Source organism: Micromys minutus (genome assembly GCF_963924665.1).
Source record: "Micromys minutus genome assembly, chromosome: 2".
Classification (NCBI taxonomy): domain Eukaryota; kingdom Metazoa; phylum Chordata; class Mammalia; order Rodentia; family Muridae; genus Micromys; species Micromys minutus.
Window position 1 is genome coordinate 34,290,496 of NC_137971.1, and position 23,247 is coordinate 34,313,742.

A 23,247-nucleotide genomic window follows, 5' to 3' on the forward strand; every position below is an offset into this window, starting at 1 on the left:
CAATCCCCTGTGACGGTTTTCCTAAGAGTATATGCATAAGTGTCATTAAAGAGATTTGTAACATGAAAAGATATACTGGGTTAATCTAATGAAAACTGCAACTGCTAGAATTAATAATATAAACATGTACATATATGTGGATGTGTGCATAGGTGTGTGTATATATGAATGAATATGTGTGTATGTATGTATGTATGAATGTATAGGTATGTATGTATATATATGTGAATGTGTATGTATGTATGTATGTATGCAGTATGTATGTATGTAGTATGTATGTATGAATGTATAGGTATGTGTGTGTATATATGTGAATGTATATGTATGTATGTATGTATGCAGTATGCATATATGTAGTATGTATGTATGAATGTATAGGAAAACCCTTCCATTAATGAAATGAGAAGGCGAGTTCTCTTTATGTCTCTCTAAATGCCCAATTCTGAGCCCTGAAGCTGGGACTCAAACTCGTTTGCTTCTCACTGCTTTTCGATTCTCCTGCTACTGCAGACTCTCCAGTTCATTCTCTCCCTGCTCCCTGCTTTACCCTCTTACAATATGGAGCTGTATGAAAACTCTTGAAAGCAGCCAAAACACTGCAGGACACACCAGGATAATTCCCTCCTTGCTGCTGGGCTGGAGATGGCAAGCGACTTAAATCTCGGCAGAGCTCTTAATAACCTAGGTCTCCCCACTTCAGCCGCAGGTGTTTTTCCCCTCACTCTAGAAAGTTCCTTCCAGCTGAGGTTAATTATCTATTTCTTTCAAAACCTTCTTCATCCATCATTTCTGACATCCAGTTGGTCAGCTTCTCTCTCCCAGAGAGAGCTTTCAAATCTGAGCCACTTTTATAGAAGGTCTCCTTTCCCAAACGAGGATCCACTTGCTAAGAGCTACTGTACCCATTTTATGGGTCAATAATTTAGAATTATTTTATATTATAAATATATATACATAGATGTTTAAAATAATTAGTAGAGTCACTGGATATGAAAACAAAGACTTCAAAGAACTTTACATACTTTTTAAAGACTCCCTCCACTTCCCCACAGCCCATAGCTGAACCTTCCCACGCTCTCCCAAAATACCTTCCATTCTCCTCTTCCATCATAATGGTCCCTTGATGGAAAATAACCAGAGCAACCCAGGAAGGTAGTGGACGGCACCAGGTCCAAAGGTCACACAACAGAAACTCCAAGACATGGCTCCCAGCATCAAGCCCTTGTTTTCACATCTCACCTACAAAGAATCTTGAGAAACTCGGCTTTATCCTGGTACTTTTCTGGGAGTGCTGTCCCTTAGCCAAAGGTTCTTTGCAACAGGGAACTCATTCTCAAAGGAGCCCAGGTTAGCTCGGCCAGGGGGAACTGAGTTCTTGGAGGAACTCATGAGGACGTCTTTCCCAGCTAACTCTGAAGCCCCCATTCCTCCCCTCCAGTTTCTTCACTTAAAGATGGCGTTACCTCCTTCCTTCGGAGCCTGCATCTAGAAAACACTATAGAGATAGAAGAAGCTCCTGTGCTAGTGGGGAGAGTCTGGCTCGTGTACAAACAACTACAAAAGGCTGGCAAAAAGCCAAGGAAGGTTCCGGAAGGGAGGCATTCATGTGCAAGAGTGAACGCACTTGCAACACAGGCATGAAGAAGGCAAAAGGCAGCTGGTGGTGGGATTCCTCGGAACTGAAGAATGTGGCGGAGCCTTCACGTGGGTCCAGCCAAAGTCTTCTGGGTCGCACTTAGAAAACCTGAGGCCCTTTCTATCTCAGAAAATTCTTAAGTTTTCAATTTCTTAAAAACAGACTGTCTTTTCTATTGTTTGGCCTTTCTCCACTCTTCAAGACTGCCAACAGATGTCTACAAATCAGAAAATGATATATATTTCTTTTCTTTTCTTGAGAACCTTTTGAAGTTTGTGAAGAATTTTTAAGTAGATTACCTTTGCAAGACCTTAAATATTCTAAGATTTGAAGAAATTGGAACTAAGCACTCAACCTCAGCTCAAGTTATCTTTCCTATGTGGTCACCTCTTGCAGCCTGGGTGGCTACCAATTTTATGCATAGTTGTTTTGATTTTTCCAATTAAAACTCATCACCCCTGAGCTTTATAATATTATAGGGGAAAACACATTTAAAAGAATCAACAAGTCAAAGATAGTAGAGGTGACTGTAAAAAGTCAGTGCACAATAAATTAAATCTATGGCAACTGTGAAACTACTACAGGAAAAAATCTCCCAGTGACTTTCACAGTTTTGAAAAATCTGCAAGGCAATAAGAACAAGGCCAGGCAGTTCTTCAGATGGTACCCAGTCTTGGAGAGAAACATCCAGTGCCCACCAGCAAGTTTACCCCAAAAGCTAAGGGAAAAGATATCTGTATCTGTTACTTAAAAAAACATAAGTAAGTAAAAAATACTTTTAAAATATATAATAGATTCACTATTTACAAATTCATTTGCTCACTAAAATTTACTCCTAGTGCCAAATCAATAAATGTGCAGACCATCCAAATGCTTTTATCTCTGCATAGATTGCCAGATGAGGTCAGATGAGGATGTGTCCACCTTCGTTCATCTTCCTTGCTGTATATAAATGTCCCTTGTCACAACCTTTAAGGGGCCTTTTGTGGATGACGTCACTAGACTTGAGCCTCTCTTCCAACCCTCTCCGGACCACACTAACCCTGCGGACACCGGCTTCTTTGACATGCCTGCTGTCTCTGTACAGATCCCGCTATAAATGCATTTCCCCAGTTGCTGCATAACCTCAGACACCTCTTAAGACTGCCTTCTCCACCCACGAAATGCATTATTTTTACGAGCAGTCTCCTGAAACATCTATGTCTTTGGTCACACAATTATACCTACCATTCTGTCCATTTCGAACTCATTTTTCAATAGCTACCTGAAACAACCCCCCCCCCCACCTTAAAGTCTAGGACATGAATACTCAAATAGCCCTTAAAATTCCTGATATGACAGTTGTATGTACAGACGCAGATACACACAGAGTAAATACACAGATGAAAGAGAGATGAATGTTAGGATCTCAGAACCGCATCATAAAGATGTGTTATTACAAAACAATCTTCCAACCTATGTAACAATACACGAGAAGCCGACATATATTCAACACAGTGAGCTGCATCTTTTACGTTCGGTTTCTTTGAAGATTCGTTTTTATTTTACGTGTGTGAGTGTGTACTCTCATGTGAATCTAATGCCCAGAGGCCAGAAGTGGGCACAGGACTCCCCGAAATTGGAAGCTACAAATGGTTGTTATGAACTGCCACGTAGGGGCTGGGAATTGAACCCAGGTCCTCTCCAAGAAGAACCAGTGCACTTAACCACTGAGCCATCTCTCTAGCCCTTTGCTATTATGTCTTAAGCAAAAGTAAGCGTTATCTCTTAACCTTTAAGAGCTTCTGTGTTTTTATAGCTGATAACGCTGTTTGCTCTTAACCACAATGTCATGTCATTCTCAAACCTAGGGAAACTTGAGAGCCATCTGCATGGGAATTTTTATTTCCAAGGTGTTGTTATACCACATTTATTCAGGAACCTAAACAAGGCCCCTAACTCCCCAGCATGGTGACTGAGGCTGTGTCAGAGTGGCACAGAAAAGCCCCACAAAGCTTGAAAAACAACAGCTCAATGGACTGGAAGAATTAAGTTGGAGGGTTGCCCCAAGAAAGTGGAAAATAACAAGACCTACAACTATTCAGAACAACATGAAGCAAGGCAAGAACCAGACGACTCCAGAGAGGCTGGGAGTAGAGGCCGAGAATAACTGGGTGAGTCACTGAATTTTCTTACTGGTATCAAGGATTGAGCTTAGAAAACTCACACTTCCCGTCAATGGAGGAATGGCCAGCTTTTGAAAAGGGAAATCTAGACATGGTGCCTAATTAATTTTATTTCCTAAGCATTCATGTCATAGGCATGCTGGCACATCGAGGCATCCTAATAACTGAGCTACAAGTTCAAAACGCTCCTGGGTATGAGGCTGTATTTTACTTCCCTTAGGAGACTATAATAAAATATGCCTCAAACGGATGAGAATGGTAAAAATGACCATCTCTTAGTTTCTATTCATCTCTAGTTCCTGGATTTTTCTAGAAAAGAAAATAAACATGACCCTCAACCATCAGGATGAGAGCCAACAGTACAGGTGACCTCAGAACCCTGTGTGAAGGTTACTATGATCACACCTGCTTTACAGAAGAGGAAACTGAGGCCACAGATGACCTGACCCAGAAGCCACATTCAGCCACAGGGCCGCACAAGGAGCCTACCAGGTTTTTAAATGTGTCCCCCATAGAGACAAACGAACAGACACAAATGCAAGGACACTTTTTACCTGCTCAACAATTTTAAAAAGAAAGATAAATTTGCTAACAGTGATGGCATTTTTTTTTCTCTCCCTGTCTTTCTCATTTATGTGTGGGGTTGAGGGGGATGGGGTGTAGGGGGTGGAGAGTGAAACTCCACCCCTCAATTACCTGGCAGTAGCCAGGTATGCTCCACCCCAGTGACCTAACACTATAAAAGGGGCTGCTTGCCCCCTCCTCTCTCTCTTGGCCTCTCTTGCCTCCTGGCTCTCTTGCTCTCTCACCCCATCCCTCCTCTTCCCCTTCCCTTCCCCCCTCTCTCTCCGGGCCTCTACTCCTCTCCCCCTCTCTCTCTGCCTCTACCACCCTCTTAACTCTCCCATGCCCTGAATAAACTCTATTCTGTACTATACCATTGTGCGGCTGGTCCCTCAGGAAGAAGGGATTCCCAACATGGAACCCCCCAGAGGCATCCCCCTTACCCCCAGGCCTTGCCGCACCTCCATGGGCCATGTGCCCCTCACTCTCTTCATCCTTCTCCTAACATTGGTGCCGAAACCTGGGACGTCATCTTTTCACAACATTGGTGCCCCGTGACTTTTCCTTACAGAGAGAGGTCAGGCATGCACACATGTGTGATCATGGAGGCCAGGAATTGAGGTCAGAGGTCTTCCTCAATCCCTTCCAACTGGCGTTTGCAGATTCAGCTGGACTGGTGGGCCAGCAGGAACCAAGGAAACCATCTTCAGGAAGATGTCCCCTCCAGCCTGGAGGTAAGAGATGTGTGCCTCGCTTTTCCAGGGATACTAGGGTTCTGACTTCAGATTGCTATGCTTGCTAGGCAAGCACGTTAGTAATTGAGCTTTCTCTCCCTAGCTCCTGATTGCTCTGCTCCAACTGGCTATACAGCTGAGGATAAGCTCCAACTTCTGTTCCACTTTCACCCCTCAGTGTCGGATTACAGGCATGTCCCACCACATCCAGTTTTATGGGGATCAAACCTAAGGCTATAACCGCGTATGCTAGGTTAACACCTTACCAACTGAACCACACACCCTAGGCTCCCTTTCTCCAATTTGACATTTATTATAAAAAATAACTTTGGATTTACGTATTCAGTAATCTGTAGATATATATATATCTGACCTACCTCTCCCACCAACTTCACAGTAACATTTTCATTAGAGTACTATGATTTAAAAACTAGTCATCTTAAGTATAGCTCTGAGAGGGAAAAATGTAATGATCACTTTACACACAACCGGTGATGTTTGTGTGCACACAATTAATGATGGCATTGTCACACTGGGAAGGTTAAAAGTTGTTTTAACTCTGAAGTCCAAGGGGACTGGACTGTCTGTCCATATCTTTATCACCACCCAAGGGTAACTTCTGCATTTCAAAGGAATTTTTCCCTAATTGTATTTTGAGAAGTGTGGTTTTTTTGGTTTTTTTTTTTTTTTTTGTTGTTGTTGTTGTTGTTGTTTTGCTTTTTATTTTTTTTAAACTACTTATGCACTGGGAACCGCAGGTCTTGTCAAATCCAAGGCTTCATCGCCCCTGGTACAAGTCTGGACACAATGTATCTGAAGGAATTTAAGGCTCACTTGAGCTAGCCTCTGTGCTTTCAATTACTCAGGTACTTCTCAGTCACTCCAGAGGAAGGACAGCCGCACTATCCCTCTATCCCCTCGGACAGAGGTTATGCCTGATCGATATCTGCTATGCCGACTCTGAACTTCTGTGTAAGCTGATGTGCAAGTCAGTTGGTATTTCAAGGAGTGTGCATGCCCTTGCCTTGTGCCTAGTAGAACAGAAAACTACACTCATCCTGAATGCACAGGAGTGTGCCACATGCTTGTGTGTCCAGTGCCACCACTTGCAGGGGGGTGGAGGTGGCCTCTCCCCTTACATTCCTAACAGTGGTGCTGGTTCTCTGGAGCCCTTGCCACACCCGGGCTTGGTGAACATCAGATTGACTTTGCCGCGGGTTCCAAATGTAGCTAGAATCCGGAAACGTCTCTTTCTGGGATTCAGGGCTGGGCCATCTGATTCCATTAGTACTGATACCGTCCAGGAGCTCCGTCTCCTAACTGTGGCGCTCCGGGTGTGTGCATCCAGAACCCGGGCAGTAACATTCCCTACGGTGGCAGTTTAGGCAAGCGGGCACACAGTCCACCGAGCAAGTCCGAGAGTCTGTTGGAGAGCTTAAGGAGAAGACCTCTCTCAGCAATGTGGATCAGCGTCCAAATCGCAACGGAGATGGAGGAAAGGCAAAATCATCCCTCAGCCCGAACCTTGTGCTTGTTTTACGTCAACTCACACAAGGTAGTCATTTGGTGAAGAGGAATCTCAATTGAGAAAATGCCTCCATCAGATTGCCCGTAGGCAAGTCTGTGGGGCATTTTCTTGATTAATGATTGACAGGGGAGGCCCAGCCCAGGGTGGGGGGGGAGGGGCAGTGTTGTCCCTGAGCAGGTGGTACTGGGTTCTTTAAGGAAGTAGGCCTGATAAAACAGCACTCCTCCAGGGCCTCTGATTCTGTTCCTGATCTGAGTTCCTGCCTGACTTCTCTTCATGATCAACTGCTCTATGGAAGTATAAGCAAAATAAACCCCCCCCCAAACCCCCAAGTAAGTTATTCTGGGTCATGGCGTTTGATAAGAGACAAAACTAAGGCACTTTCTTTCCTCCGGCCTTCAGACATTGGGGACATGTTCCAGTCCCCACAGTGTTTGGGGGCACTCTAGGCTCTCCTATTCACACATGGTGGATCTTGGGACTCCTGACTTCCCTAATCACATAAACCAACTCCTTCTTGCATAACTGTAGGCGGACAGACCAAGACCTAGGAATCTGTCAGAAATGCCAGCTCTCCAGCCAGACACAGAAAATGGCTACCCTGGACTCAGAAAAACCCCAAACTTTACACATCTCACCCTCCAGAGGACTCACCTGGGCACGGAAACCCGAGGGTCCCTGAGAGAAGTGACACCATTTAAAGGGATCACTCCCTCAGGTTGCCATGGTATTTGGGTTCAATTTTCACTAAATCTACTAGGTATAGTTTTTATTTCCCTAATATGCCTTGGAAAGTAAAGTAAAATAAAAGTAAGTTTCAAATTCATCAAGGTGGCAGAGAATAATGCCAAAGTTAGCAACTGGCTTTCATTTTTCCCTCACTTGGGCTGTGGATTTAGCTCTTCCTTGGTACCAGAGGCAGTATCTCAGCCTAAAAGCAGCCAAGGTCTCTGCTTCATTGTGGCCCACACAGGAACTCCTGGGGGACTCAAGTCCCTGGGACCTCAATTTCACGGAAGTGAGATTTTGTCACGTAAGCCCTCAGCATGGAGAAGCCATGAGGACCAAAGGTTCTGACGTTTGTTTCTGCTACTTAAGTTCTAAGGACTCAGAGACTGAGGCAGGAGGATAACAACTCAAAAAAGGAAGGGAAAGAGGAAAGGAAGGAGGGAGGGAAGGAGAGGAAAAAATGAAGTTTTGAAGGAACAAAAGAAAAAACAAACAAACTTAACAAACTTACGGTCCTGCAGCAAGCAGGCTTATTAGCTAACTATAATATATAGTGTTTCATCTTAAATGCTTCTGAACACAACTGAGTCCATAGAAGACAAGGGATCCAAACATTTAAATTGTTTTTTACATGAAGTACCAGTAAGTGGTTCTTTAAAAGGACAGAGAGAAGAACAAGGCCAACTTAAGTTTATTTCTAACCAAGAAATAGACAAAAACAGGTCATTCTGAGCTGCATCCTAAAAGTCACCATACAAACAAACAAACAACAACACAACCCACAAAAACAGGGTGTGAGTCATGCAACTGCAAACACTGTGAAAACACCTCTTTGGAGTTTCCTTAAAGACCCCTTACCCGGCATCCAGGGAAACGCCAGGGCAAAATACAGACTTGATGGATTAGCCAAGGATGGGATTGGGAGATTTTTTTTACAGGAGATTTTGGCTGAAGTAGGAGGCCACAGCATTCCAGATTTCTTTGAGTCCATTGAGTGAGCCTTTCCCTTCCTTCTCATGGCTAACATTATAATGCTCTATATCACAATTAAAAGACCAAGACACCATTTATAAAGAAGTCACCACTTCGGGATCTTTTACATCCACACTGGGTGGCTGGGGTAGTGGCCCACGCCTTTAACTCCAACTCAGCAGGCAGAGGCAAGCAGATGTTTGGGAGTTTGAGGCCATCCTGGTCTACATACTGAGACCCTGTGTCAAAAAAAAAAAAAGTAAAAACGTTTAAATCTACACTGGGTGGATATTAGCACCACTGTCGAATACTCCTTTCAAGGCTGAGGACAGAGGCTTGAACAGACCTGCTCTGTTCACGCACCTGAGTCCTGACCCTTGGCTTCCTGACGGGCCACCCTTTTTTCCCTCCCTCCTGTTTATTCTCCCATAGCAATCACATAACCCCAATAAGCTCCTCAAGCAATTCCTACCTCAGGGCCTTTGCAAATGTCGCACAGTTATGCCTCAGAGCACCCATTCCAACCGTCACACAGCAGAGTCTCTTATTCCTCGGGTGTCAGTCACCCCTCGGGGAATGCTAAGCCACCGGCTCCCATTACAGGCTCTCCGGATTTATTGCCCATTTGTCACGCTCTCTAGTGTCCCCATCCCCGCACTGCAAGCTGCACAGGGGCTGGCACCATGCCTGTCCTTCCTTGGCTGTGCTTCTAAGGCCAAGCTCAGGGTCTGGTGCACAAAAGAGAGTGAATTTTTAACAGTTCTGTGCACTGCCTTCCTGTCCCAGAGTGGTCAAACTTCAATTCCGGCCCATCAGATTCTCAGACACACCATAGTGTCAGGGCGGAGCCTCCCAACGGTATTCTGATTTCCGGAAGAAGAAACAAGAAACGGAGAAGCAGGTGTGAACCTTTTCATTGAAGCCGCTCGTTGACGTCAGGTGAAAGGGTCTAGGAGTCGGGCTGGAGAGCTGACTCTGCAGCCAAGGGCACTTTGTACTCTTTCAGAGAGTCTGGGTACTGTTCCCAGCACTCACTAACCATCTAAATCCAGTTCACAGGATTTGACACCCTGGGGCACCAGGCATACCCAAGGAATACAAACATATATGCATCCAAATACTCATAAACATAAAATAAAAATAAATAACGTCTTGCAGGGCCATGGTGATTGGTGTATGCCTTTAATCCCAGCACCCGGGAGGCAGAGGCAGATGGATCTCTGTGAGTTCAAGGCTAGCCTGGTCTACAAAGCAAGTTCTAGGGCAGCCAGGGCTGTTACCCAGAGAAACGCTGCCTTGAAAAAAAACAAAAACAAACTATAAATCACCATAGCCTAGCATATACTATCTGGTCCTAAACCTCATTGTGTAAACTGCTATCTATAGCTCCCAGATGAACAGCCGCAAGTGGGAGGAGGGGTGCACACACCACGTAGTCACTGCTCATCTGGAAGTCAATATGGCTACCAGGCTGGCCTTGAACTCAGGTCTATCCACCTGGCACTGCCTCCCCAGGGTTGGGATTATCATGACTATTTCAACATTTCCATACTTCCCAAGGAGTGACATGGCTTTTCCCCACGGCCATATGACTTTTCCCCAATTTTCTCTTATGGTCTCCTGAGGTCAACTCTCAAGATGCCAGGTGCTTGACACTGAGGAGGCTGGACGGGCAAGGACACCTAAAGCTAGGACATCCAGAAGCCGTAACCCCAGAGTCAGGGGCAAAAAAGAAGGAAAGTAAAAAAATATAAGCAGCCCAGAGAAAGAATGGAAAGAAAATGAAGTAGAAAACGGAATAAGGTGCCAGGCAGTGGTGGTTCACGCTTTTAATCCCAGCACTCAGGAGGCAGAGGCAGGCAGTAGTAAGTTTGAAACCAGCCAGGTCTACGGAGTGAGTTCTAGGACAGTCAGAGCTACATGGAGAAACTATCTCAAACAAACAAACAAAGAAACGAACTGACACACCAAAACAAAAAAAGAAATGTACCGGGCTTCCACCCCTAAGCCAGCAGCTCTCCTGAGTTCAGGTCATTTCCCTGGCTTTTGGAGAAGGTGGGTTATTTATTCCTGGGACTTATGCTCAACAATGATGCTGCTTAAGATCTCCAATTAGGCACATGCTGTTGTGAGGAGAAGAAAGGGGCTGGGGACATTGTTAAATGGCAGGTTCTTTTTTTTTTTTTTTTTTTTTTTTTTGTAATAAGCATTTTAACAGCTTGCATAAGGGGAAAAAAAGTTAAAGATGGAAGCTTCTGCTTAGAATTAATAATATCTAAAACTAGTACTGAAAATTATAGCTGGCTTGTAACTCTACATGTCTTGACTCCTATTTGATGGTATCAAGACTGCAAACGTTCAAAAAGCACCACACCAGAAAGCCAAGTCCTTGGTGTGAACAGCTTCAGAGAAAAGACTAAAACCCACCAAGTAAGTCTCTTCCCAATGGTGCATTTTTTTATGTTTCCCTGGGGACCTTTCTGACCCCACTGCTTTGTGTGTGCCACCCGCAGCCCCAATTAGGCATCACTGTCCCCCTGGAGCCTGTGATGATATGAAAGCAGCCCCAGGAAGAACTAGGCTGGCTTCCTCCACACAATAGCCAGCCACCTGCACAGGGATTTAGTTCCCCACTACCCAGTTCCTATGTCTGGGCGTCACTGTTGCCCAGAGTCCAGAGAACAAGGAGAATGAACAAAGGGGCCAGGTGGCTGGGACAGAGGGAGGAAAGGGACTCTTCCTGTGTCGCACAACCCCAGCTCAGCCTGTGGCTTGAGGAAGCCAGGTTGCTTGCAACTCCAGCTGTGCACTGAGACAGCTATTAGAACCAGAATCGGAAAAGGGAAAAGAGTCATTTTTAAAAACTCCCGACATTCACTTTACAGAAAGGCAAACTTCTCACCATGAGACAGAGCCTTAGAACAGTGTGCCCTTTCCTTCTGGCATGAAAAACTCCTTTTCTTTTTAAAAAACCTGATGTGGTGATGACCACCTGCAACCTCACCCTGTCCTGCACTCAGGAGGCTTAGGCAGGAGGATAGAAAATGCAAACTGAAGAAAGTCGAAATGAACTGAGTCACCAGCAGGCATGAGGCTCCACCCCACGTGCTGTGGAGGGAGGCTGGGGTGGGTGGGTGGGTAGGAGGTTTCGGTTGAAGGCTGGGGTGGGTGGGTGGGTAGGAGGTTTAGGTTGGCACCAGGCATGTACCCATATCAAGTCTAGGTAGTGGAGATCTTGACCAGGTAGTCACTAGTCTCTAGGATACTTCATGATACTAGACCAGGAAGAAATATCAAAGTAGGACAAAGGAAGAAATGAAACCAAAGACCAGTTAAATTAAATTTACATAATACACCTCTCTAGTTTCCAGTGGAAGTGGTAACAAAGAAAGACATTTCCTTAGGTTTTTGTTTTTTTCTTTTTTTGGCGGAATTAAAAGGACATTAACTACATTATCTCACATCTACAATTCGATGTGATACCGTTCTTCAGCTGGATCATAAAGCTTGTCACTCATGTTCCCTACATTTATGTCCCCTTGTTTTGTATCTTTATTATATAAAAATAATATGATCAGTAAAAACCCTTTAAAACCTAATTAGAAAAAAATTCAGCAGCACAGTAAAATATTCTGTCGTGAGCAAGTCGGTTTCCTTCCAAAGATGCCTCAAAATACATTTTAAAAGGAGTAAAGTATTAAGTCCCATAAACAGGGTCGGGGACAGAAATCACAGTTGTCAGCACAAAAGCAGAAAAGGCCTCAACAAAATGCAATGCCTCTTCAAGATTAAGGCCCTGAAGGAACCTGGAAGAGAAGGAGGATTCATAAATACTATAGAGACTATAAGACAAATCTATAGACAGAATCGTAATTTGCAGAGTAAAACTGAAAATCAGGGCTGGAGAGGTGGCTCAGTGGCTCAAAGAGCACTGGCTGCTCTTCCAGAGGTCCTGAGTTCAAATCCCAGCAACCACATGGAGGCTCACAACCATCTGTAATGGGACCCGATGCCCCCTTCTGGTGTGTCTGAAGACAGCTACAGGGTATTTCTATATAATAAATGAATGAATGAATGAATGAATAAATAAATAAATAACAACCTGGAAATCAGTTACTCTAAAATCAGGAAGTGAACCATGGTGGCCACACTGTTCTACAGAGTCAAACAACCCCTACTTGGAGACAATGGTCTTTGTACTTAAAGACCCTAAAGACTCTACCAGAAACCTCTCAGCTCTAACAAACATGTTCAAAAGAGGAGCAAAATACAGTTTTCCATACCTCAATAATGAACAAACCATAAAATCAGTCAGGAAAACAATACTGTTCACAGTGGCATCGGAAAAAAAAATACTTAAAACTAAATGCATGGGAGGAACTTAAACACTCTGCAACATAAACACTGAAGAAAGGAGCCAAAGACACTTAAGATAGGCCATCCAGATAAACATGGTTAATGTCATAAAAATGGCTTTAACACCAAAGGCAACAAACTCCCCACCAGGATTCCAATAAATGGGAGTGGGGAAGGGTAAAGTGTCCTAAAATTCACGTGGAAACAAAAGGCCCCAGACAGTCAAATCAACCCTGGTCCAAAAAAGATGCTGATGATGTCTCAATACCAGAGTAAAATGGCTCAAGACTAGACATGTAAGGCAATAGGAAAGAAAACTCAAAAATAAGCTGAGGCTGATCTAGTCAGCTCATTTTTGTAGTGTGTGTGTGTGCGTGTGTGTGTGTGTGTGTGTGTGTGTGTGTGTGTGTGTGTGTGTGTGTTTGAGACAGGGTTTCTCTGTGTAGCTTGCGTGTCTTTCTGTAGACCAGGATGGCCTCGAACTCAGGGATCTGCCTGCCTCTGCCTCCCAAGCGCTATGATTAAAGGTGTCCGCCACAACCTCCAACCTTAGCTTTAGCCGTCTCGTTTTTAACACGGTACCAAAAACAGACCTGGGAGAAAAGACAAAGCAAGGCAGGTGGTTTCTGGTTTGTTTCAGCTTGTGATTTTGTAAAACAAAGTAAGTAATAAAGAGATAGCATATACAACATGGGAAAAAGTCTTTGCCAGACACTCATCTGACTGGAGATTAATGTCCAGAATATATAAAGAACTTAAAAATTAAACATCAACAAAAATATACACAGGTTCTTCAAATAAGTAAAAGTAGGCCATCAATATATGTTCAAGATCCTTAACCATTGTAGAAATGCCTATCAATAGTGCATGCCAGTGAGGTGGCTGAGGGCAAAGGTGCTTGTCACCAAACCTGATGACATCAGTTCCATCCGCTGAACCCACATGGTGGAAGGAGAGAACAGAGTCAAGTTGTCCTGCCCGACACACTGGTGCTTGTCGAACACACATAAACATACATGCTCATACACCAAAAATAAATTTTAAAAAATCAAAACTACTTACGATCCCAGTCAGAATGGCCATCAGAGAAACAAGCTAGCAAGCAAACAAACAAAAGCCAAAGCAAGGTGCTGGGAAGGATCAGAGAGAAGAGGGAACAATCCTGAAGGTGAGGACTTAAATCCCTGCAGTCACTACGGAAATGAACAAGGGCGCTCTACTGAAGAAAACAGCTGTGCTCTCCACACTGGTCAAGCCGATCTTCAACCAAAGCAGCTGCAATCAACCACCTCACTCTCAGGAGACCTGGCCTGTTAACAATCCTGTGGTGGAAGAAAAAAACTCACAAGATCCTCACATGATCCAGCCCTCCCAAGGTTACAGAAACAGAAAACTATGTCTTGGTGGGGTGGGGGTGAAGGCGTGATTGGACACTTGTCAGTCATGAAGGCGCCCAGGGGACTCTGTGGTGCAGTTATTAGCTGTGGGTTAGCCAAGCTGTGGGCGGAGCTCCCCAGTCATTCGTAGTCCAGGTTCCTGGTGATATAGCCCATTCTGGAACTAAGAAAAGTCACGTGACAATTACCAGTCACATGAACTTCAGCACTCTGTGACTCCTAGGTACATACACAAAGAATTCTAAGTCAGCATACCATAGAAATACATGCATTCATATATATTTATGTGACTATCTATTTGCCTGGAAAATACAAATGTATAGGAGAGAAAAGGGGGGTCAAGAAAGGGGGCTTATAAAAGTACATGATACATACCCAAGAAAATGTCACATGAAATCCATTATTTTGTACAACGAATATACACGCATAAATGTAAGTGCTGAAATTTCTAGAGAAATTTGTCACTATTAATCACATTGCTTCTTTTTTTCTCTATGCAACCAAGTACATGTAAACACATGACAGGTTTAGTTTTGGGTTTTTCTCTCCAGGCTGCGGAACCCTACAACCACCTTTTGCATGTTAAGCGAGCATAGAGCCACTGAGTTCTAGTCAGGCATTTTGAATAGTTTTATTTTGAGTCAGTGTCCTATTAAGTTGCCCATGCAATGGGCATGCAACTTGAACTGTCAATCCTCCTGCCTCAGCCTTCCAAGTAGTGGGAACTACAGGCCTGTGCCAATAGGCACATCTGATGGATTTTGTCACACAACTCAAGAGTGCCACTTTGTAACTACATATGGACTCATTTGTATTCTCTTGTATCCCTGCTGCTTACTGTTAAAAATAGACCTGGGAAGGGCCCAGGGACATTAATACCAGCCACTGAGGGCTGAGGAAGAGGGTCAGTATCAAGTTCACCTGTATCAGGTAAACAAAGAGGGATTCTCACATTGAGTAGCAGTCCTTTAAAAGCGCTCCTAGGATAATAACAAAATAGAAAAGCTTCGGCTGGTTTCCAGGAGTGAGAAAAACCCTCCCTGGCCACCTTCACTAGTTGTTCATAATACAGTTGGCAATGACTGCTGACACTGTGTCCTTAATAATATAATTATAAAGGGTTTTAGTACATGTAAGAAGATCTAGTCAAATTAAAAAACATGATAAATAACTCTCTTAAACATAGATACAAACTTCACCTTAGGAAGAATAAAGAGATATTTGTCTACAGTCCTGACTAAATGAACACACACACACACACACACACACACACTAATCTGGATGCTTGTTTGTTTAAGTAGATAACCAAGTGCACACACTTTGCTAAATGTATGTGCCCGGGTCATATCAATTTGATTAACAAGTGTCTGACCTCACAGAGCTGTCGTATTTGTGACTCGGGCACAAACCACCCACTTTACTTTTCTTACTAGGCTTCCCTTGCCACACACTAGATCTCTTGACATTTAATCCTCCTACCTAACAGCAAGTTGCTCTTTTTCAGAATTGGAACATGATCAGCCATCACTAGAAATAAGACTGCATCAATACACCCTGCCCCAAACCTGCCCTCCACCATTCGGAACTAGTCCACTACAAACCGGAGAAAGCCGCTGCAGGAGTCTTAGAGTTACAGAACAAAGCCATTCTGTTTATTGGTGCTCACCACTTGGGAAGAGAAGACTGGCATCAGCCCTACTTTTAAACTACACAAAAGAAAAAGACCTAAATACATCTCTGTGGACAGTAATTAGAAGAAGTGGGCCCACATTCAGTGCCTAATCTGCAGCCAGTATGGCCAGTGGTTATTTTAATCAGCTCTCTGGCACCCGTTTTGAATTAAACACACTGTTCTCATCACCCATCCTCCCTGTCTCATATACGAAGCCAAGGCTAACATTTAAACTTGTTTACTTCCTTCCGGTGGATTTAGATTTATATACTGTCGCACTAGAAAATATCTCTGAGCACAGAATCAGCAGCCGGCACACTCACCCAGGACTTTCCTAGTGGGTTTTGCAAATTCAACTCCTTCCCTATCGGCGTGGTGTCACCATGTGTTTGGTTGACCATTGGAACCAAGACACTGTTAGCCTCAGCATGGATGGAGGGGCTCACACAATTTAACCAGCCATCGATCGTTCGTATCGGATGAACAGTATCATCAAATGAGCAGCCAGGATGCTTGGACTGCCATTTGAGAAGGCTGGAAAAGGACACCAGGAGAGTCGGTCCGCCAAGTAAATTCTTTTCCGCCCCATCAGCCCCAAGTGTTTCAAACAGTAACAGAGCTGGTAACAGTTTTGACATTGTTGAGATAATGATTTGATTGGCTCCCAAAAGGCTGGGAGGGCTGCTGGGAGTCTATCTGGTGAGAACCACTCATACCCTATTCACAGAGCCAGAAGCAAGGCTGCTTGCAAGTCGGAAAACACTTCCTGTCACTTCCCAAGACTGGCAGTCAAGCGATCACACATTAAGGCCTTGTCAACCTCTCAGTGAATCATCGGCTGCTTTTGATTAACCAAAGCAATGCCTCTGGGTTGCCAAAATACAGTAACCCATATTATTAAAATGCAAATGTCTGACAAAGTGCCAGGAGACGGGAACGCAGACGCACAGAGTACATGTGGGGTATAAATGGCTACAGGAGATTCAACAGTGAGGAACTCCTACCTGGTGACAAAGACAGAGGCTGGGAACATCCTGCCTGGTACAGGTCGGGGAAGAACGGTGACAACTGCCACAATCTGCAAAGACGTGGGCCACTGTTCTCAGGCGTGCCCCCAGACCCATCTTCCTCACAACTAAGCCCTTTGAAAGGTCTGTCCACACAGCCTTTCTCTACCTTTGCCCAAGTGTCATTTGGGGCAAGATAAGAACTGGTCTCAGGGCTTTTGTGTGGACTGTTGGGTGTTTAAGAGCACCAGTCTGCAGACTGAACAAGCTCACCCCGCTGTGGTGGCATTTAGGGGCTGAAGTTCCATCCGTGACATCCACTCACCAAGCTATGGACCCAGGAACCCAGAAGGGGCACATTCCTCCTGATCCCCAGAAGCCCCTCTCCAGGCCAGAGGAAGTTCGATGTTTGCACAGTACTCCCGACTCTCCACTTGGGACCAGTCAGTCAATCACCCAATTTCTTACATGGTTCTTGTTGCCAAACCCAGCAAAAACGACTCAGTTCTCACTGCTCTGCAGAAGCTGACCCTGGCAAGTGCTCGCTCTTGAAAATGGTCCTCTCGGCTACTCCATCCTCGTGGCTATCGGCCTCCGCATCCCGTGCACGCCATTCCTGGGGCTTCTGCCTCGGCTTTTTCTATAACCAGGTGATAATAATAACTCACAAAAGCACTACCATCTTCAGAAAACCCCATAGAGCTCAACTCCTTCTCCTTTTCCACCCGTGGTCTCCTTTAACAACGCCGCTCTCCCCGCCCCCACAAACTGTCCATAAATGAGCTCATTGTCCACATCCCAGGGTTTCTCCTACTGAGCATCAACCTGCTGTCCCAAGAAACCTGAGCCCCAGCACTGACTCTGTGTGTTCCCTTTACATTCTACCAACTCAGACAGTCTACTCCCACACTCTAATCAGTTCACTCTCCTCCAGTCAAGCCTGAGGCTGGGCTAGCCTTCCACTCACTTAGGTATATCTGGGGCTCTGTGCTCAGACCTTACTCACACACTCAGACTGGAGACATTTCCGCCAACTTCCTATTTCCTGTTTCGCTGATCGGCAAACGAAAACTCATCGAGATTTCCCGCCACCCTCCAAAACCAGCTCACGCTTTCTTTCCTCAGCATACCTCTATGGGCTGCACCCATCCCCCTCCAATGCACACCCAACTCTGCTCCCCAGTGTCAAGTCTCAAACTTTGCTCCCTTTGGTCTGATACCACATGGTTGCCCTCCTTTCAGAGCATATGCCTCTGCCTAACTGGTTAGCTCCACCTCTCCCAGCAGGTTTCATCTCCGACTTTCTGGATGATTCCCAATGTTAGTTGTCTATACAGGGTTTTGCTTCTCCTACCAGAACCCTGATTCTGCCGACTGGCCTATTTCCCCAACCACACAAACTCCATTTCTTTCAGTAATAAACCAGTCTCAACCTCACTCACACTACACACTATGTTGGCTTGTCTCTCCATGAACTGCCAACCTCAAACCTTCTGTGACTTATTGCCAGAGAGCACGGTAAGTACCAAGCCTACGAACACCCACTCTGTGCCATACCCGTGCCTATGTGTCAGAAATATGCCAAGGAAGGTAGGCACTTGCTGCCAACTTTGACAGCCTCGAGTTCAATCCCTGGGACCCATGTGGTAGAAGGTGGAAAATGACTCCACATTTAGCATGTGTGCGTGTGTGTGCACACACACACACACACACACACACACACCATTCAAGGCCAGAATAGTACACTATAGTTCCAAAGTATACATCATTCTGAATCCAAACACTACATTCAAAACCTTAATCCCAGTCATATGCAATGTAATACATTAAATTCTCCAGCTGTAAACTACACACCATGATCAGTGAAACGTATGTATGCCTGGGAAGAAATGTACTCAGCATAATAAGGTCTATATATAACAATACCACCATCAATACCAGATTAATTAGTAGAAAGCCAAAAGCTTTTCCTTTCAATTCATAAATAACACAAGAGTGCTCACTCCTGTGAGTTCTAGACAGTGTATGCAGGACCCAACCTGAGCAATAAGACAAGAAAAAAAAAAAAATCTATCCAACTCACAAAGGAAGTGAGATTGTCTGTTTGCAGACAAGATTATCTTAAATATCAGAAACCATAAAAATCCCACCAAAAATTTGTTAAAATTAAAAATGTGAATTACTGTTTTCTATATACAATTTCCTAGAAGTTAAAACCTTCCATCTTAAAGGGAAGCTCAAGACACAGGTGAAATACTCCACCCAGCAAGGAAGTGCTTAAACACAGGAAATAAACAATCCAAAAGCTTTAGGAAGTCCCTGAAGCCCACCAGATTCACTAGGCTCCTCCCTCCTCCAAAATATATATGCAGTAACAACTGGTGAGAGAAACTCTCAGACAAGCTGAGTTGCTGAAAAGAGCCTCAAACCAACAGAGTCATCAATTAGCTGAACTGTCTGAAGAAGCTGAAACCAATTGAACCACATAGAAAGAATCATCCCCAACCCTTTGAGCTGCTTGGAGCTTGTGCAGTGCACTCCTAATTGCTAGGGTAGGTTTGGTGGTGCAACTATCTTTAAGTCCTATTTACTCCTATTAATAACCCCAGTAATCTCATTGGCTCACCAAGCTGGACTCCTTACCTTGATCTATCAGTAGCTCCCTATCACGGAGAATTAGATGGTTTGTTCTTGTCTCTCAAGGAGTAGCGTCACACGGAACCATTCCAGGCTGTAAAAACACCATGAAATAGGTTGTGAACTATCCAAAAATAGAAATTTATTATTCATCTCATTTACAATATTATCAGTAAAGAATAAAAATAATAGGAACTAATTAAAGCAAGAAGAGATCTGTAAATGGAAAGCTACAAGATATTTACAAAAGACATGGAAAAGATAGAAATAATAGAAAAATACCATGTGTACATGGATCAGAATATAGCTAAAATGACTGCATTACCTAAGCTATCTATAGATTCAACACAATCCTTATCAACCTGCCAGAGACATCGCCGGTCACAGCGGCACACACTTCAGTCCTAGCACTAGGGAGGCAGAGGCAGCTGAATTTTGAGGCCAGTCTGGTCTTCCAGAGTAAATTCCATGACAGCCAGGGCTACAGAAATGCCGTGTTTCAAAAAAACTTTTAAAAAAGGGGCGAGGGAGCTAGTAATAATCTTCAAAGTAACAAAAAAAGTAATAACAAAACCCTTAAAGTTTGCATAATACCATGAAATGCTCCAAATAAAACAATCTAGAGAAAAAAAATGGACATGATACCTAAAAAGTGGATATTTTCTAACCAATAATATTTATAAGTATCTTTTTTTGCATATTTACTATGCCAGATACAAATGTATCTTAATTAGATTCTTTCAATAACCATTTATGAAACTGTTACTGTTTTACAAACTGCAACAATGGGCCCTGTTGTCCTCAGCAATGGACTCCAATGACAGTCTGACTTCTAACTTCATCTCTAAGCCAGTTTCAAACAAGACGCTGCGCCTGGGATGCCAGCCCATAATCCTAGTAACTTGAGAGGGTAAGACCAGGGTCACAAGTGTAAGTGTAAGAGGGTTGTCTGGGTAACTAAGTGAAGTGCTAGGAATACAACTTTTAAAGCTGGGGGGGGGGGGTGAAGATGCTACTGAGTCAGGGAGTGCCTGCCTATCATGTACCAGGTCCTAGAATTAATTGCTAGAAGGAGGGAGGGTGGGAGAGGAATATGAACCTAAACAATGAACCCTCTAGCTTTTGTCAAATCTAGGAAACCCTGAAACCCACCTGTGTGAAGGAACTGTTGGGCTCTGTAATTAAGTCAGGAATGTTACAACTTGAACTAGCTGCTGTCAACCCAGTGTTAAAAATAGTTCTGGCCTGAGGCCACATGCTTCTGAGGCACTGGGAATTGCTTTGTCCATCATGAAGTAACCTTTACTGAAGGGTTATAAACTGCCTTCTCTTTATAGGGAGAGCTGAGAACAAGCCCAGAGTGTTTAAGACTTCCTTATAAGAACTTTAACATATAAGACATTTCTTCTAGGCCCCTTGTACAAGGTGCCTGGGAAAGGAGCATCTACATTTACATCTTCTATGACAGACATCTATGTGCCTTTATTCTGCGGCAGACACTTTGCAGAGGCATCTGTCTTAAATACCCACACATCATGCCCTAAGTCGCTGGTATTCGCAGAGAAGCAGAGGCTCATCCCAAGCCTGGAATAGTCTTCCCATCTTTCTCTAGCTGATTCCACTACCGCTACCATTTACCCCTCTCTGCTGCCCTGAATAACTCTGACCCAAGACAAAAAGACCTTGACCATGATGCAGGCTACAAGCGACAACAAAGAAGTATGTGAGCCCAGGGCGAGTGGCTTCATTTATTGAGAAACCGATTGGCCATGCATCCCTGTCACCTAGGAAACTCAATGCAGTAGTAGGGTTAAGAAATCAATGAGGTATGATCATCTATACCCTTGATCCAGAACTAGAGAGGCAGTAGATGTGAGTTTGAGGCCAACCTGTTCTACAGAGCGAGTTCCAGGCCATCGAGGCCTACAGTAGTGAGAGACTGTGGTGGTTTTGGTGAGAATGACCCCTACAGACTCATAAATTTGAATGCTTGGTCTTCACTTGGTGTAACTGTTTGGGAAAGGTTAGGAAGGGCTGTGTCATGGTTGGAGGAGGTGTGTCAGCGGGGGTAGGTGTTGGCATTCAAAATCCCACACTGTTTCCAGCTATCTCTCTGGCTCCAGGCTGTGTCTCAAAATGTAAGTAAGCTCTTGGCTACTGTTCCAGCACCAAGCCTACCTGCCTGTGATCATACTCCCCACCATGATGGTCATGCACTCTTAACTCTGAAACTCTAAGGATCCAACACAGTCTTGTCTTTAAGTTGCCTTGGTCAATGTGTCTTAGCACACACAGCAAAAGACAAGTAAATGAGACATCACAACACAGGGAGGGTGGGATGGAAAGAAGGAGGTGGGTGGGAAGGACGGGAGGGAGGGATGAAGGGAGGGAGTGAGGGAAAGAAGAAAGGAAGGAGGGGTAAGGGAGGGAGGAAAAAAGGAAGGAAAGGAGGGAGGGAGGAAGAATGGAGGGGAAAGGACAAAAGGAAGAGACAAGAAAAAAGGGAGGGAGGATAAGAGGGAAAGAAAGGAGACAGGGAGGGAGGCAGGAGGAAGGGGGAAGGGAGGGAGGGGGAGGGGAGGGAGGAAAAAGGAAAGAAAGGGGGACAGGAAGAGGAGGATAAGAGAGACACCCAATAACTGAAAAACAGAAAGCTGTCTCCTCTCAACCCAGGCTTCTCCACCTCAGGCCTTATTGATACTCTGGGCTGTCTCCTCTCAACCCAGGCTTCTCCACCTCAGGCCTTATTGATACTCTGGGCGATCCAATGCTCAGTTGTGGGGCTGCTGTGGGCATCATCGGAGATGCAGGGCATCTCTGCCATGTGCTCTGTAGACACCAGGGACGTCTCCCAAGTCAATGACCAGAAACGCCTCTGCACTGATGAATGTCCATGGAGAATACTCACTCCCCACCCCCATCCTGTGAGAACCAGTGCTCTATAAAAGGTGAAAGGTGAAAGGCAGGAGCTGCAATCACCCAGGGAGGACAATTACATGAGGTCATTTACTGCAGGACTTCCTTCATCTTACATAGGCTGGTTCAAGTTTTCAGAGTTCTTTTTTAAGGTATTGAATCAACACATCAATCAAACACAGACATCTTAAAAGAAAAAAAAAAAAGAAAGAGACTCAAAAATTCCTCGATTATCAAGGACTTGAAAGTATTTAGAGTCTGTGTTTACATTCTCCTAAAGTAGGAGTTTGCGAAAAATTAATTTAACCCACCCAGGCTTTCATCTTCTTGCAAATTATTTCCTCAGACAAGGCCTAGCTTGTAAGGACCCGACAAGCCGTCCAGCTGACAGATGGAAGCTGACATCAAATTCCAGGTGTCTAAAGGAGAGGGAGGGGGCTTCTGCCCCCCACAAAGGGACCTTGCTGGGTAGCATGCCAAAATGCCACAGCGGGGTCCAATTTTCCAACAAAGAACACAGGATCAAACAACAGTGCAGCTTAGCTTCACCTTCAAAGAGAGTGAGCCCTGTGGAGACACCTTAGTTTTATAAACTGGTACTCATATTTCAGTTATGAATGGGTGTCTTGTAGATGGCAGGCTTATCTCTTCAATTCACTATAATAAGGAGGTAGTCAGTCACTAGGAGGACAGTCCCCTTCTCACCAGGAGGAGGGGCTTCTCCTCTTCACTGCCTCTTATACCTGAGGAAGGGCTTCTCAACCTTCCCAATGCTGCAAACCTTTAATACAGTTCCTGGTTATGGTGACCGCCCCCTTCTCCAACCATAAAATTATTTTTGTGACTACTTCATAATTGTAATTGTGCTGTTGGTATGAATTGTAAATATCTGTGTTTTCTAATGGTCTTAGGCAACCTCTAAAAGGAGCTGTAA